The sequence below is a fragment of the Panthera tigris genome, chromosome E2 (assembly GCF_018350195.1).
Source record: "Panthera tigris isolate Pti1 chromosome E2, P.tigris_Pti1_mat1.1, whole genome shotgun sequence".
Lineage (NCBI taxonomy): Eukaryota > Metazoa > Chordata > Mammalia > Carnivora > Felidae > Panthera > Panthera tigris.
The window spans coordinates 59495959-59512916 of NC_056674.1; the positions used below are offsets into that span (position 1 = coordinate 59495959).

Here is a 16958-nt window from a genome sequence, read left to right on the forward strand (position 1 = left end):
GGCACAAGAATTCGGGGCTGCTCGGAGGTTCTCGGCGCAGGAACTCGGGGCTCCTCTAAGGTTCTCGGGGGGTGGGGAGGCTGTGCGCAAGAACTCGGGGCTCCTCGGAGGTTCTCGGGTGGGGGATGTGGGGGGACACAAGAACTTGGGGCTCCTCGGAGTTCTCAGGGAGGTGGGGGGCACAAGGACCGGGGGCTCCTCGTAGGTTCTCTGGAGGTGGGGGGGCATGCAAGAACTCGGGGCTCTTTGGAGGTTCTGGGCTGGGTGGGGGGGACCCAAGAATTCGGGGCTCCTCGGAGGTTCTCGGGGAGGCAGTGCGCAGGAACTCGGGGTTCCTCGGTGGTTCTCGGGGAGGTGGGGGGGCCGCAAAGCAGTGGACGATCTGAGGAGGTTCTGGGCCCTGCGGCCTTCCGTCTGACAGGACAGCGTCTCCTTTATCTGTTTTGAGTGCTGGTGTTCAAGGAGAGGTGTTGAGGGATAAAGGAGGTGGGCTGTTCTGGGGAGACAAAAGTGTGATGTCCCCAGGCTGCGGGTCTAGCCCTGCAAGGACACGGGGGAGGGAGGAAGCTGTCTTGGCTGTCCACGGGCCCCAGGACACAGTCCTAACTGCAGGGACTGGCTGGGGGCGCCCGGAAAGGGGTCCGTGTAAGACTTGGTGCTGTGGGCAAAGGCTGTTGTGAGACGCGGCCCTTATGAGTTCGGGATTCCGCAGGGCTGGCGGGCACTTAACATCGGTTTCGAGTTGGCTGTTGGCAGGTGCCATGTGGGAATTCAAGGTGGCTTTGGTGTTGGTGCAGGGTGGGGGCTTCAGAGCTGGAGGAGGGGCTCAGGGCCTGGCTCCCTGGGAGCTGCAGATGTAGGTGCCTGAGCGGCGAGGCCGTGGACGGCAGGGACCACTTGCAGCTGGGAGGAAGTGGCCCTGTTGAAAGCCAAGACCCCCCGGAGGCCACATGCCTGGGTTCTAAGAAACCATTCCTGATTTGAGTTACCTGAGAGCTTCCTGTCCTGCGTGTGCTTTCCTGGGTCAGGGTGGGACCTGGGGGTCTTACCCCGAGGCGCTCAGGGATGGAGCCCCCGGCTGCCTGGGCAGGAGGCTTCTGGGAGGACAGACCCCAGCGTCTTTCTGGATGGTTCTGTGTTCCTGGCCGGGGGCAGGAAAACTTCCCAACTTTGCTAATTAAGGTTTTAGTGTGTGTGGTTCTAGCTTTCAATGAGCTTTGAACAGTGCGAACAAAACTGGTAGGTGCCGTTTATTGCCAGAATATGTACTGCTCCCAACATCCCAGGTTTTAGAGGGAAACAAAATCCTTTCTAAGAAGCCAAGAGAGGTCCAAGATGGCTGTTCGCCCCCTCTCGCCTCCCCCCCGGGTACGTTCAGGCCTGGAAAGAAACAGAAGCAGCATTTATGGCCACTCCCCTGGGGGGTTAAGATGAAATTAGGTTTCATGTTATTTCTTCCAGTATAACTGTGACAGTCGCTCGTATAGAAAAATTGGAACACAGATCGTAAGAGGAAGCAGGCGTCACGAGCCCCGGTCTGCTGCGCCATCCAGACTCTGGCTGGCATCTGGCTGTATTTCCTGCCTTCCTGTCTGTCGTTCATTCCTTCACCTTTTGCATTTGGTTTATTTTGTTGACCTCCGCGGATGAGAGGTAGTTACAGGGCTGGGGGACAGTGTCGTCGAGGACCCAGGGTGTCCCCTGATGGCAGCTCGTCTCTGGCCTGTGGCTTAGTTCTCGGCCCAGGGTCCATGAGGACGCGGGAGAGTCTGCAGAAATGACTTTAAAGTCTAGCGACCAGGAGAACTTCCTCGGGACTGAGGACATGGGACACGGGGTGGTTTTCTGACAGATCCCACAGAAATGGGGCTCTGGGTCCCATGAAGGAGTCGAGCCCGTGTTGTGGGCAGAGGTCAGAGTCCACACGCCTGAGGAGCTCCGCTTGGGGCTGGTTTCAACCTCTGAGCCTCGGTTTCCTCGTCTCTGAAGTGGGACTAATGGCCCCTGCCTGCGGCGAAGGTCTGAGAACCCGGGTGCCAGCTCAGGGAGCGTGTGGACCCTGGTCTGGCTCAGGCCCGTCACTGCTGAGCAGCCTGGGGAAGATGCTTCCCCTCTCTGGGCTGGGTTCCCCGTCGAGGGACGGGATGCAGTGATGCATGGTGCCCTCAGCCTGCGTGGAGCTGGTGCACGGCACTGTCACCCTCCCCCGGACCATGCCACCCCCTCCCCTTCCCCTCTGACCCCAAGACCTCTCGGTGGTGGACGGGGGTGGGGGGTGGGGAGTGGGTGTGTCTGCACATTTGTGCCGTGACTGAGCTGTGTGGGCCTCTTGGTGTCCAGGGCCACCCACTGGAGGCAGGGGTGACCACGTCCTCTATCCCTGCAATAGGGTCCGGGATAAGAAGCCTCCCTTCGAGGTGCAGGATGAAGCCCTGCTTCCTGCATTGTCTCAGTGGGCTGACAGGCCAGTTCCCTTTTTTTTTCTAACTCTGCTTGGACAGCGCAGCCCACACGAAAGCTGGGTCAGCGTCCCAGAGGCCCCAAGGCCCGCCCTCCACTGGAGCGTGAAAGTGGCCTCGGCGGCTGCGGCGTGGCTAAACCCAGGAGGACCCTGGTCATTGTCACAGCCAAGAGACGGCCAGGCCGAGACAGCAGGAACAGAGAGGGGCCACTGCTCCCTCCTTGGGCCCTGGCCGGGTCCTCATCGGGGTGCCCAGGACCCTCCCCGGGGGGGGCGCGGGGTTCAGCTCGGGGGTGGGGGGCAGCTGTGGAGGGAGGGGACAGGCACACAGGCTTTCCTGGGAAACGTGGTGGGGGTGGCATTCTGACCCGTGGTCCCGGTCTCTGGGTCATACAGCCAAGGGGGCTGTGGGGGTGGGGGCGTGTCTGCAGCCGGATCTCAGCCCCCACCTCTGTACAGGGGATCGCCCGTGACCCCCCCAGTCACGCTGAGGCCAGCCACCCAGAGATGCCGGGACCTTGTCAGGTGCCGCCTTGGCTCCGCTCTTCAAAGCTTTCCAGGCCACGTCCGGTGTCGCCAGCACCTGGTGGTGTATAAAACTCGCACGGCCGGGCCCCACCCCAGAGCTGCTGATTCGGGGGTCCGGGTGGGGCCCGAGAACCTGCATTCATTCTTCATGAGCCCCCGGGGGATGCTGGGAGCCTCCAGCGCTTCTGACAGGAGGCCCGCAGGGCAGAGGCGTTGGAGGGTCCCAGGTTGGTCTGTCTGGGCCGCCAAGGTCTGAGCGGAAGGTGCTGCTGTCCTTCACCTGGGACTTCCTGCCAAGTTATGTCTGCCTGGTTGTGCGTGCCGGTGACAGGGTCCGTGATAGATGGGTGCCACCCTGTCACCAATGGGACACCCCTGAGCGCCCTCTGGGAACTGCTTCCAGCATGTGTGTTCTGACTGCCCACAGCATAGACGCCTCCCGTCCTCATATACTCGGGTGCTCCCCTGGAGTGTCCTGAACGGGATGGCAGGTCTGTCTCTTCTGTGCCTGCCTCCCTCCTTCCACCCTCCCGGTGCCCGCAGCAGGCATGACCAGTCCATCCCGGTGCTCCTGGCAGTGCCCTGGCCCGGGGCACAGGACCTGCCAGCTGTGATCTCACCAGAGGGGCTGGTCCTCCCAGGGACCAGCCTGTGGTGAAAACGCAAACCCGTCCCCGCTAGTCAGGAAGACAGTGTGCAGGACGCCTGGCCCGAAGGCCACCACATGTGAGTGTCCAGCAGCTGCCCTGTGTCGTGCAGCGATCCCGGCCCCCCCCCACCCCCCAGGAGGAAAGAGCTGGTAGAAACCGAGCTGGGGGTGGGCCGGTCGGCCTCCTGCCCTGTGGTGGCCCCGGGACACCTCCCAGCGGCCGGGGCTGGTGGATGGTGCTGGAGAAGGTGGCAGGGCGAGGGCTGTGAGCCCCCAGCTGTGACCACTAGGCGAGGGCGGGGAGGGGGCACCCCTCACCTGGGGCGGGAGAGCCCGCACCCGGGTGGTGGTCGTGAGCCGGTGTCCCTGGCCGCTGCCTCTGGCAGTGGAGGAGAGCTGTCAAAGGGGGCACCAAGTCTTTGAAGTTTTATCTTGTTCTGTTGGAACATAACGTCGGGGCCAGGTGTGGTCTTGTCCCTGGATCCCTGGTGCCTGGAACCGTGTGTGTGGCTCGGTCACGTGGCATCTGTGTAACAGCCGTGCTTTGGATGAATGTGTGGCTGCTTGGGGCCCACCTGCTCTCATCGTCGGGGACAGCTTCCTCTGGCGCTGGGAGGCGGCAGCTTCCAGGGGGGTGTGGGGCAGCTGTGCCGTTTGAGGGGGACTCTCGCTCCCACAGGAGCAGCCCCAGCTGGGCCTGGGCGTGTGGGCAGGACACGGGGCCGTGCTGGGACGCCCTGGGGGTGAGGTGGCCGGGTGGCTGAGGACGCCTGTTCCTGGGCACTGAGCTGGCTGGGTCATTGGGGCGGACCGGTGCGCGTGCTGGCCGTCAGCTGGGGTCCGAGTTGTGTGACGCTTGGCTGAGTGAGAATCGTGGGTGGGGGGAGATGGGAGGGACCCTGACCGGGCACTTAGGTGGCCGAGGCCATTCTTGACACGCAGACGGCTGTCCCCCTCCCACACTCAGGTAGACGGGGCTCCCTGCTCACCACTGTCCAGATCCTTCCGTCGGGCAGACCGGCTGCTCTGGGCGGGAGCTGGGGAGGGGAGCCACGTGGACGGCATAGCCGAGGGCCACCCCGATGCTGAGGGTGGGGTGCCCAGGTCTCCGAGCCGGGCAGCGGCACGGTCAGGACTAGACGCACTGCCAGGGTATTGCCCCTTCGGGCCTGGGCCGCGTTCTGGGACCCCCCCACTTGTGGATATGGGGGGGGCTGGCTGGCTTCTGCAAAATGCTCTCTAAACAGACCGTGGTCCCTAGGACAGGGAGGACTTGCTGTACAAAACCTCAGGGAGGCCTGTTCTGGGAGGGGCTCCCAACTCCCCAGCCCCTGCTTGAGCGCCTGCTGTATGCCCAGCGAGCTGGTGTGTCTGCACCGGGGCCTCGGCGCCGTCCGCCGTGCGCCCTGGCTTCCCGGCCTCTGTGAGATCTGGACCTGCTCTAGGCCGTTCCTGAGGGGTCGGTACAGCCTGCGGGCAGGGAGGCGGAGTCCTCCGCCACGAGGTTACCTGAAGCATGTTTCCTTCTTGAAGGAGACAAAACTTTCCAGGATCTGAAGTTGGGGGCCGGGGGGGGGGGTTCTTTTTTTAACGTTATTTTTTATGAAGGTGATCCCTCCACAAAAAAAATATTAAAACCATAAAACGGATTGGGGTAACGCAACTGTCATGCCCAGACCGGTTCATCTCCTTAGAGGGAATTAGAGCGACCCCCCACCCCCAACCGACCAGCCACAGGGGGTCCGTTCCCAAGACCCGCAGTGGATGCCTGAGACCGCGGATAGGAGCCGAGCCGACCCAACCCAACCCTGTCCACGCCGCGTGTCTTCCTGGACGTCACACCTACGAGGAAGTTTAATTTACGAGTCAGGCTACGGCAGAGACGAACGATAAAACAGAACATCCGCAGCAACACTGATAAAAGTTATGTGAACGTCGTCTCTCTCAGGACCTCTTGTCCCCTTCTCGTGACGCGGATGCTGAAATGCCCCCAGAGGAGGCCAAGTGCTCTGAATGACAGGGGTAGGTGACAAACCTTAGGCCACCACGGACCCCTGACCACACGTCAGAAGGCGATCCTCTGCTTCCAGACCTCGGTCGACGGGCTCACTGAAACCGTGGACAAGGGGACCGTGCACATTTTTGTCAGGCTTCTCTCCGCCTGGATGCGGAGGCGGATATCACCCCCTCGTGGTTTCCCGTTACAGGCATGGGACTGCGCCGTCCGCGGCGTTCTCTGGTTTGTCTTTTCTACCCCTTCTGTCAAGGACGTCTTTCCGTTTCAGGGTGTCCAGACCTGTGTGTTTCGCTAACGGCTACACGATATTGGGGAGCACGGATGCACCGTGCCGGTCCACCCCGGACTCTGTGAATGAGTGTTGGGGGTGCGTCTGATCGCTCAGTCTTGCAGACGCGGCTGCAGGAGCTGTGGTCGCCCGTCCGCTGGGCTGCCGGCTTGCACATTCCCGCAGTGTAGCCTCCCAGAGCAGCCGCTGCCGGCTGGGAGCCGCGTGCGTTTCAAGTTGCTGGTGGTGCTGCCAGGTGGCCTGGCGGGAAGGCTGCCCTGATTTACCCTGGGGGGGGGGGGCCCCGCAGGGCAGTCCTGGCTGAGCGCCGTCATCCAGCGGTTTCCCTCTGCCGCAGGCTGACCGTGCCCCAGAGACCCTGTCCTCCCAGTCCTCTGGGCCCGGTGGGTGCGCGACCTTCCGTGGCAGGTGTGGTGAAGGATTTTGAGAGGAGGGGATCATGCAAGATTAGGTCCCCACAGAAGGAGTGCATGGGGTCACAGAGCTACCCCCCCCCATGTCCCCCCAGCCTCTGGAAGGAATCAGCCCTGCCCACGCTGTGACTTGCACCCACTGAGACTCTGGTTTCTGCCCTCTAGAGTCAGACCGTGAGTGCACGTTAAAGCCACCGTGTGTGTGGAGATATCTGCCTGAGGGCGGGGTGCGTCACCTGCGGTCCCTCTCCAGAAGGGTCACGCCTGTCCCCTTCCCACCCCACCGGGCGGCCAGCTCTCCCGGTCCCTGCGGAGCTGGGCTCTCTCTGCAGGGTACACGAGCTTCCTGCTGCCGGGGGAGGGCCGACCACCTGCTAGGAGAGGCCTTCGGGTGGGCGAGAGCCATCTGTTCCGGCCCTGGCCTCCCGACGTGGAAACCATGAGAGACTGGGGAGTGGGGTGCCGGATCCCGGGAAGGGGCCGGGTCGGGGCTGGCCGCGTGCACCTGCCTACCTTGGGTTCCATCCCAGAGGTGCGGGGGCTCGAGCTCGGGCCTGTGTCCAGTGCCTTCTGTCTGTGTGCCTGGCGGGTGCCGGGGACCTGGGGAGCCGGCCCCTGCCCGCACCTCCACCCTGCACCTCGCCCTGTGGTGCCCCACCCTCGCTCGTGGGGTCGGGACATGGGCTGTCGGACGTGATTGGGCTCGTTGCCCGCTTTGCTCCACTTGTGCCACTTGACGGAACGCATGGAGCCTGGGACTCGGCCACTGGCAGCTTGGGTGACGCGGGAGACAGGAAGCCAGTCCCATGCTGGCCGAGTCCAGGCGAGCCCGGGGCCGGGTGTCCTGGGGGCCGTTTAACCTGCCTTCCCCTGAGTTCACCTCCTCTCGAGAGAGCCCGGTGCCTTTTACGAGGCCCTGGGAAAGGGACGTCAGGTCGGTCTTGGTGATCTGTCCCCAGACTTGGTGAGTCCGGGTATTCCCCCTAAACTTGCCCCCCGGCCGTCCTATTGCAGCGGGAGCCCGGTTCTTCGGGAGAAGGGGCGCGTGGCCCTGCTGTCTGCAGCCTCAGGCCAGGCTCCCGGGGCCTGTGTTTCAGCTCTGTAAAACGGGTTGTAACGAGCAGGTGCCTGCCGGGTCCCAAGGAAAAACCAGGGACGCCTGCTCTCCTTCCCCCAACATGCCGGAGCAGGCAGGGAGAGGGACAGAGAACTCCCCTGCCCTTGACCCTCGGCAGGCCCCGAGCCTCGGTTTCCCCACCTGAGTGGAGCACACACCCGGCGCTTGGACAACCACGTCTACACTAGTCAGACCTGGAGAGTTTTGTTTTATTGAAGCTTATTTCAGTCCAGCCTGGAACCCAGTAGGCACTTGGGGCAAACTGCACATTTGTTCCTGATTCCAAGCCCCGCCCCCCCTCCCTGCAACTGACCATGCCCTTTGCCGTGCGACTCTGGGGTCCCTCCTGTTGGAGGCTCTGCCACGTGCTTTGGTCAGCGGCATGGGGTGGGAGGGGTATCTAGTGCCCCCACCCCACCCCTCTTGTGCCCCTGCCAGCACATGACCGTGTGACCTGGGGATGAGCAATGCCAGGAAGACCCAGATGCACGGGTGAGAACGATCAGGTCCCCTCCTTTTGGGAAAGGATTGTTACGCAGCACTGTAGCTGACTGATACGGCATCTGTGAGTGGTTCTTTTTTTTTTTTTTTTTTTTTTAATCTTTTTGAGAGAGCATGAGCAGGGGAGGGACAGAGAGGGGGACACAGAATCTGAAGCAGGCTCCAGGCTCTGAGCACTCAGCGCAGAGCCCAACACAGGCCTTGACCTCATGAACTGCGAGATCGTGACCAGAGCCAAAGTCGGATGCTTAACCAACTGAGCCACCCAGAGGCTCCGAGAGTGGTTCCTGAAGGAAGAAAGGAGTGTTTCTGCTGAGCTCCAGCCACGTTGGGCTGTTGGTTCTTTTTCGGGAACATTCCCAACCCTTCCTTGTGTGAGTGCCCTGGGGCTACCATGACCACGTGCCCCTCGCTGGGAGGCTTGAACCAACAGGAGTCTGTCTGTTCTCTCCCAGCTCTGGGGGCAGAAGTCTGAAATCAAGGTGTGGGGTGGGGACATGCTCCCCTCCGGAGGCTCCAGGGAGGGTCCTTCCCGCCTCTTCCAGCTGCTGGGGACTCCAGGTGTTTCTTGGCTGTGGCCGCATCCCTCCAACCTCTGCTCGTGTCCTCACTTGCCCTCTCCCTGTGTCAGTGTTCCCTCTGACAAGGACAGGTCATCAGGTTTAGGGGCACCCTAACTCAATCTGACCTCCCCCTAATCAGGTCCGCAAAGACCCTGTCCCGAGTGAGGTCATGCTGAAACTCTAGGGGGATGTGACTCTGGGGGTCCCCATCCAACCCACTGTACTGTGTGGCTACACCACAGCTGGGCTCTTCCCCGGCTCGTGGACGCTGTTCCTTTTGCTCGGGGGCGTCGGTAACTCACAGCTGTTGTCCGTGGAATCCACCTGCCTCCAGAGAGCTGGGGTCAGAACTGCCCCCTTGCCCCCCTCAAAAACTTTCCTTTCTTCTCCGGGTCTGTGTTCTCGTGGGCCCTGCTTCAGCTTTCCTGGAGTTTTCCGTGAAAAACCACCTACCCGAGGCATGTGGTGTGATGGGAGTTCACCAAAGGCTTGGCGCGACAGAAGGGGGTTGATCTCAGTTACAGACAGAACCTGCCGTGGCTCACAGATGCCGCTGTGCTCCAAACCCTTCCCGCCCCCCTCCCCCAGCCGCTCCTTCCACTTGAACTTCAGCCTTTGTGGTCAGCGCCCCCACTGCCAACTCCCCCCGGGCTGTGACCTGGGCCTCCCCTGCCCTTCCCAGGTCCCACCAATGGGCTCTGCCAGGCACTGGGGCACCCGGCACAGCTGGTATCCAGGGAGGGCCCACTACTTGAACGTGCAAGCCCCCACCAGCTCGGGGGGGGGGGGCGGTGGTGGATAGAAGGCACAGGATGGGAAATGGGAACCCCTCGCTGCATGAGCACGTCGCTGACCTTAGCCTCTGCTGCAGAAGGGTCTGCGTGACCAGAGCTCCAAAACGTTTGCTTTGGGAGACTTTGAAGAGTGATTCTGGCCACGGTGGTTCCTGCAGACGTATGTCTGTCAGGCGGGACTTGGTGTGGGAACCAGGACTCCACTGCAAACAACAGAATCCCAACTCAAACTGGTTCAAGAGAAAAGGGGCTGTGCGGCTCTTGTTCCATGGCTTGCTGTCAGGCACGGCTGGATCCAGGGGTTCAGATGTCGTCAGGGCTCTGTCCCTCTCTGTGTTCATCCCCTTGTCTACCAGGTCCCCTGCAGGAGGTGGGAAAGACCGGCAGATCCCTGCTCCCCTAACCCTGCAGCTCTCAATCCAGAGGGAAGGAGCACCCATGTCAGAATGATCTGGAAAGGCTGTGAGTGACCATGCTGGGTCACAGGTGCACCTCCAGCGTGGGGGGGGGTGGTGGTGTGGTCGAGGATGGACACCCCACGGGACACGGAGCGGGGGAGAACTCGTCCCTGATGGGAGCGCTGTGCTAACTAGCCCAGCCCAGACTTCGGAAAGGAGCGGTGCTGGGATCCGTTTCCTCGTGTGTGTGATGAAAGTCGGGAGTGCCTCGGTCCACGTCTTCCTGTCGAGATGCACTGGCATCGCGTCCTCAAGGCTCGTTCACGTTGTGGTGGGTGTCAGAGCTTCGTTACCTTCTGTGGCTGAGGGACATTCCGGTGTGTGGATCGCCACGTGTGCTTAGCCACTCGTCCACGGCTGGTTTCCACCTTTGTGATGGATCCTGCTGCTGTGAACGTTCACGGCCAGGTGTTTGTGGGGACGGGCGCACCTAGGAGTGGAATTGCTGGGCCACGTGGCGGTCCTCCATTTAACTTTCTGGGGACTGGCCACACAGCCACGGCCCCGTTCCACGTCCTGACCGGCAGTGCAAGTGGGTTTCGGTTTCTTCCCGTCCCTGCCGGGAAGAGAGGGAGGAAGAGAGGATCCCGACCAGCTGAACCACCGAGGTACCCAAGCGTCGGACTCTTGATTTTGGCTCAGGTCATGACCCCAGGGTCGTGTGATCAGGCCCCAGGTTGGGCTCTGGGCTGAGCAGGGAGCCTGCTTGGGATCCTCTGAATCTGTCTCTGCCCCTCCCCTGCTCACACTCTCCTGTTATTGTCTGTCTGAATGCCCCCCAGCCCACCTCGTGGTCCGTGGGATTTGGATTCATGTTTCCCCGATGGCAAGAGAACGATGTACTTGGCCATTTGTGCATCTTCCCTGGAGAACCGCCTGCGATCTGGGGCTTTAACGTTTGCTCACTCCTCCCTGTCAGCCATGTTTGTTTGTTGGAGTCATTCCCTCCCCCCCCCCCCCCCCCAGCTGAGCTGGAGGCCTGGCAAGTGCTGCCCGTGTTCCTTGTTGTCCAACCCCCGTGGTGTTCCTTGGGGAGCCTGGGGACAGTGTCTCTGCTGGTGTCGCCTGGGGGACTCGGTCCCCCCCCCCCCGCCCTGTTGAGCTCATCCACTAGTGGTGTTATCACTTGGCCTCCCCAGCGTGGGTTCCTCGGGGCAGGAGACTGAAACTGCTCGGGACCCGGACCCCTTCCTGCACTCCGGTGCCACCCAAGCACCCTGGACGTTGTGAGCATGCCAGGGAGGCAAGAGGACCTCTGTTCTCATCTCCCCTTAGTGTCTCTGGCTCCCACACTCTCCTCCTTTGAGCCCCTAGCCCTGGGCCCCCAGTGGGTGTAGATGTTAGAGCCCCAGCTCTGCCCCCTTGTGGCCGGCGAGAGGCAGTGCCTACAGATGGGGCTCCCAGAGCCTCGGATGGGAGGTCCACATGCTGTGACCCCTTTACCCCATTGCTGGGGTGCTCGGCCCCTCATTTTCTCTGCTGTGGGGGAGGCATCACCCTCAGGTCCCAGGGCACATGGGACCTGCCCTTGGCTTGGGCAGAGTCCTCCCTTCCTCTCAGCTTTGAAAGCTGCCTTGAATAGGAATTTTCCTAGGGTGACAAGGAAAGTTAAAAGGAAGCCATTTCTCTCCCTGCCCTGTTGGCACTGGGTCCCGCGTGGCCGTGCAGGGCTGGCTTGCGGCCCACGGACCCGACCCCTTCTTCCCAAGGGCGCGGCGGTCCCTGTGGCTGGGGTGGCACAAGCCACACGTTCCTGGAGCAGGAGCCAGAGTGAAATGACCCACCCCCCACCCCCACCCCCACCCCATGCCCTTGGCTTCACCAGATGCCCATGGCAACCCGGAGAGCCAGTGTTGAGGATCAAAGGCCCTGAGGTCCTTGTCCCCACCTGGAAGGGAGCCACCGCCAATTAGGAACACTTCTTCATTTAAAAACTTCGCGGTTAAAACACACGTGACCTGCGCTTTTCCACCAGAACGACTTTCAGGGGGACGGTTCAGGGGCTGTGAGTACGCTCGGAGCGTTGTGTAACCTGCACCACCGTCTCCGGCCCGGTTCCTCTGCCCGGACTGCAGCTCTGTGTCCGTGAAACCGTGGCCCCCGGCCCCCCGTCTGCTTTCTCCTCCCGGGGCCTCGTGTAAGTGGAGTCCTACGGGTGTATCCCGTCGTGACGGCTGGTTTCACCGGGCACGGTGTCCTACACGTCTGTCGGTGTTACGGGGGCGGGGGCACTTCCCTTTCATGGCTGAGCGGCCCCCCGTTGTGCTCGTGGACCCCGTTTTGTCCACCTGCCAGCGGGCACGCCGCTTGCATCTACCTTCTGGCCGCTGTGGTGAACGTGGGCGTGTCTTTTATGCAGGCTTTGTATCGTGGAAGATCTCAATTATGTGCAAAAGTGGAGGGAAGATTCTGTGACACCGTGGACCGCTCACCTGGCTTGAGCCACTGGGAGCTCCTGACTCCTCTTGTCCACTTGAACCCTGACCCGCCCCCCCCTCCCCCAGGATTACTTTTGGAGCAAATTCCAGGCCTCCTAAAACCTTGTCTGTAAAGATAAAAGTAATCGGGCGTGCCTGGGTGGCTCAGTCGGTTAGGCATCCGACTCTTTTTGGTTACTTATTTTGAGACAGAGAGTGCGAGCAGGGGAGGGGCAGAGAGAATCCCAACCAGTTGAACCACCCAGGCACCCAAGCGTCCAGCTCTTGACTTTGGCTCAGGTCATGATTCCCAGGGTCATGTGATCAAGCCCCAAGTTGGGCTCTGTGCTCACAGCGTGGAGGCTGCTTGGGATTCTCTCTCCCCCCCTTTCTCTGCCCCTCCCCTGCTCACACTCGCTCTCAATAAACATTTAAGAAGATGAAAATAATTAGAAATCTAAGCTTAATATCCTCCCATCTGAAAAAATAGCACCAATGTCTAATAGCCTTAAAAATCCAGCCAAGCCCTCATACTACCTCGCTTTTTCATTAGTTATTTGAATCCTGATTGAAGCACATACACTGCTCCAGCTGTGGTCACCGGTTGATCTCCCTCCCGGGTCTCGTGTCCGCGACAGGCTCCCTCCTGGCAGCGTGTTTGTTTGGGCAAACCAAGTTCTGGAGAAGTTTCCAAAGTTGGGGTTTTGCTGAGCGCATCCAGGGTGGGCTTGACCTGTTCCTCTGTCCCGTGGATTTGCTGGAATGGGTAGACCAGGAGGCCTCACCGGATACCCATGCTGTTTGCTTCTTTCCGCGAGAACGCTCCCCAGGTGGACGTGCTCCGAGGACAGCAGGCACAGAAGGGCCGTCGTGTCTCGGTGAGGTCGGGGGTCGGTTGTGGCCGCCGTCTGCCCCGTTTCAGGAGCTCCTGGTTAAGCTGAAGTCCATCCTGGTGCCGGCCCAGCCCTCGGGGAGGCTGCCGGGGGCTCTCGAGGCCGCTGGCTGGTCCCCCAAGGCACCGGAGGGAGGAGGCCCCTCCGTGCACCGGCTCATCTCCAGGCGGGCCGCGACCGCCGGTCCCTCTGGAGCCCTGCGTTGTTTGATTGGAGCCGGGCCCAGCCAGCCCCACACGGCGGCAGAGTCCACGTGCTGTGACCCGGGCAGGCAGAGGAGGGGGCCGTGCTGGCGGGTGGGACCCTGTGCCCGGGGCTCTGGAGCAAGTCCCCCGGCCAGCACTGCTTTTCTTCAGTCTATCTCAGACCAGTCCGTGGGCCTCCAGCCTGTTCTGATGCTACGGTTTCCTGGCTCCCAGGTTTGACACGGTGACCTACGGGGCCAGGCCCCACGGCAAGGTCTGTGGGGCCCGCTCCTCTCCAAGGGGCCGAGCGCCTGCTGCTGGCACTCTGGGAAGAGGAGGGTTTCGGGGACCAGAGAGCTCAGGCAGTCGGGGTCCAGCCCCACCGGGCATTTTCAGGTTGTCAGCCTGGCCGCCAAATGCCCACGGAGGTCCAGAATGACCGGGAGATTAGCTGGAAACCACGGTGGCGGCCTGTCTCGGGGGTCTGGGACCTGAGTGGGGGATGGGCCCAGCTGCGTGGGAGGTCTGTGCTGGTGCGGCGGGGGGATGACCGCCACCTCTGCTGGGAGAGCTCACCTGCACGTCGTCACTGCCTCCCATCTGGTCGTCTCTGCCGTCCGCGGATGGGGCATCAGCTGTAAGAGGGGGAGTCTGCTCTCCGGGAAGAGGGCCAGGCTCTCCGCCCAAACGCAGCCCCCCTTGAATTTTGGCCTCGGATCCTACCACCCCCTGGCGGACGTCCTGCACTGGTGCCCCACCACCCTCTGGGCAGCCTTTCCCTCCGCACATTCTGTTCCTTCCTGGAATGCCCTTCCTTCAGCCCAGTGAGCTCCTCTACAACCCTCGAGACGCAGCTCAGATGCACCTCTCTGAACTCAACCCCGACCCTGAGGAGGGAGTCGGCCGCTCCCTTTCTGTGAGCCCTCTGTGTTGGCATGTGTCTTGAGGCGCGAGAGTTTTTAACCGGTTGGGACTCTGAGCCCCCTGAAGTCAGGACTTTGCTTCTCCACGCGGCAGGGACAGGAAGGAAGCAATTCTTATGCCGCTGACCGCATGTGAGGAGCAAGCATGGTGGGCCGCAGGGCCAGAGCCTCCGTTTCCTCCTCTGTATGTCAGGCACCACTCCTGGGGCAGCAGAACGGGACAGGAGGATGTTCGTGGAGTGCTCAGCACGTCCCTGCCACCGGGAAGCCCTCGGGGATGGCACTAGTCAGCATCGCGGTTTTCACCGTGGGATCCTGTAGGCTGGTGTGAACCTCAATCAAACCCAACAGTTCTCCAGCCAGCCAGGCTCTGGGTCCCATCTCTGCACGCAGATGCTGTTCCCGTGGGTTCTGACCGTTGCTCTGCCCAGCCCCAGGGTGACCACACATGATCGCTGCTCACCTGGCAAAGACTGGTGGTAGATTCCCGCTGAGTCCTGAAAGCCTCGTCCCCGCAGACAAGTGGCTCTTTGTTGCAAGCACCTGGAGGGCGTGTCTGGTGGGTTGCTGGCGGTCACCTCGGCCGGGGCCGGTGTCAGCCGTGAGCCTTGGGGCTCCGAGGGGTGGTGCTCTGGGCTAGATGGGACTCGGTCACTTGTGGTGGCCCTGCTCTGCCTTCTCCTGGAAGATCTTGTGGTGGGGGGGACCTCGGTCGGCAGCTGTCCTGTCACACAGAGGCCACCAGACTGGCTCCTGCTCGGGCCCTCACAGAGGAACTTTGCCGCTGAGGCTCCGTCTCCCTGCGGGCCGGGCACCCTCCGCTTCTGTTTGATTTTTCATTTCCTCTTTTGCCTGTGTCAGAACCTTCTGGGTGCCGGGGAAAGTATTTAACGGCCTAGCACTGGCCAGGGTCCGGGGTCCACACTCCGCCGGGCTCGCCTCCTAGGAGGCGAGGTTAAGTGCAGGCACCGCCTTCCCTGAGCGCCTGGGGGCTGTGCTGGCCCCGTCCCCGCAAGGCAGTGTGGCCCGCTTGGTCTTGCCCACCCGCCCCACGTCGCTCCTCCCTCGGCCGCTGAGGCTGCCTGTGCGTGAGGCTGTGTCTCGGGGCCTGGCGCGACCCTGGCACTGGGCGGGTGCTCAGCTAATACTTAGCACATGATGAGCAAGGGCCGGACGGCAAGCGTGACTTCCCGAGGTCACAGACCCTCCTGATGGGCCGGGCTGGGATTTGAACCCTGCGCACAGAGCACCCGGAGGGGAGAATTCTGTGTTCTCTGCCTTCGGGAAGAGCCCAAGGTGTTTGGACAGGGATCCTGTCTCTGTCTCCACCTGGGGAATTCTGACAGGGCCGAGGGGGCCGTTCTTCCCAAACCTCATCCTACCTCATGCTGCCTGCTTGGGGGTCTGGACCTGAACCCCAAACCGCCATCGGCAGGCGGGTCTGGAGCTTCGTGTCTGCTCCCTGCTGTGGCCCCGGGTTCCTGCCCTTCTGGCTGAGCACCTGTTACCTGGTCAGCCGGCGGCTTGGCCGGGAGACAACAGGATCTCTGTCGCCGTGACCTGTGTCAACACGGCGGCGCCTACGGCCAAGGCCTGAGGCGGCCCGCCCTGCGTCTGGAGTGGCTTCTCGGGGGCTGCTGGCCGCTGTCCACAACCGGTGTGGCTGCCCAGGGCCCTGGGTCGAGGAAATTTGGAGGCCAGGTCGGGGCTCGGTGGAGGGGACCCGATTGACAGGGATCAGTATGTGGGGGTGGGGGGGGGAGTGTATGTGTCTCCACTTGGCTGTCGGTGGGGGGGTTCAGGGCAGATCTCTCTAGAGCGAGCTCCCCTCTCTGGCCCTCGGTGCCTGTGGCGGTGGTGTCCAAAGTCCAGTGTCGTAGCGTATACATGGCGTGAAGTTAACCCCGTGCGGCTCTCCTTGAGGCCCCCCGATCCCGCGGGGATGCTTCCGAAGCAGGACGGCCGGGACCCGCCGTAGTTCTGGGCCCCCTTCCTTGAGGACACGGCAGCCACGCCACGTTCTGTTCCTGCCGAGAGGGAGCCGGGCTCCTCGTTCTCGCCAACGCTAGTTTTCCGTCTCTGACGACGGCCGTCCTCCTGGGTGAGCGCTGGTGGTTTGCGGCTCTCTGTTAAATCTCGGCTTCCGGTCTGGGTCGGAGCCCCACCGGGGGCCTGGCCTCCTCGCCTGCCCAGGCCCTGCTGGGGCCCCCATCCTGCCCCACGCGCTCCCCTCCGCCACGGCCACTGTCAGGTTCCTGAGAGGCGGACTCTGCTTCCTGCCCGCGAGAGGCCGGGCCCCGCAGTTCTGGCAGTGCTCCCACCACCCTGCCCACTGGGGCGCTCTGGCTGGGCATCCCCCCTGGAGGCCCCGTTTTCCCTACCTTCCCTGAAGTCCCAGCACCGCTCCATCCGGACCCCTGGAGGTCTGTGGACACCCGTAAGGGTAGGTCAGGTCTCGGACAGTGCTGTGTTCCGGCCGTGGGGGTAGAGGGTAAGCGTCCCCCTTCTAGGCCGCCCTCTCTGCTTAGAGGGAGAAGGCTTCCCGGGCCTCCAGGAGATAGGAGGGAGCTCAGGCCCTGGGGCTCCACTCACCGCTCTGGGAAAGTGCCATCGCCTATCTGAGCCTCAGTTTCCCAGTCTGTAGAGGAGCTCACGACGGACCCACCCCCAGGCTGTGGTAGAGGCCGGAGACGGTGGCTGTCTGGTTAGCGTCACATCCCCCCACCCCCCCCGAGGCAGGGCTCCCGGAG

At 62.3% G+C, this 16958-nt stretch overlaps 1 protein-coding gene across 1 annotated transcript in view; it reads left to right on the top strand.

Moving 5' to 3' along the window:
* LOC102957108 (junctophilin-3-like) overlaps nt 1-16958 on the top strand; it is a 155173-nt gene that overhangs the window by 114740 nt on the left and 23475 nt on the right. The window lies entirely within an intron of this gene.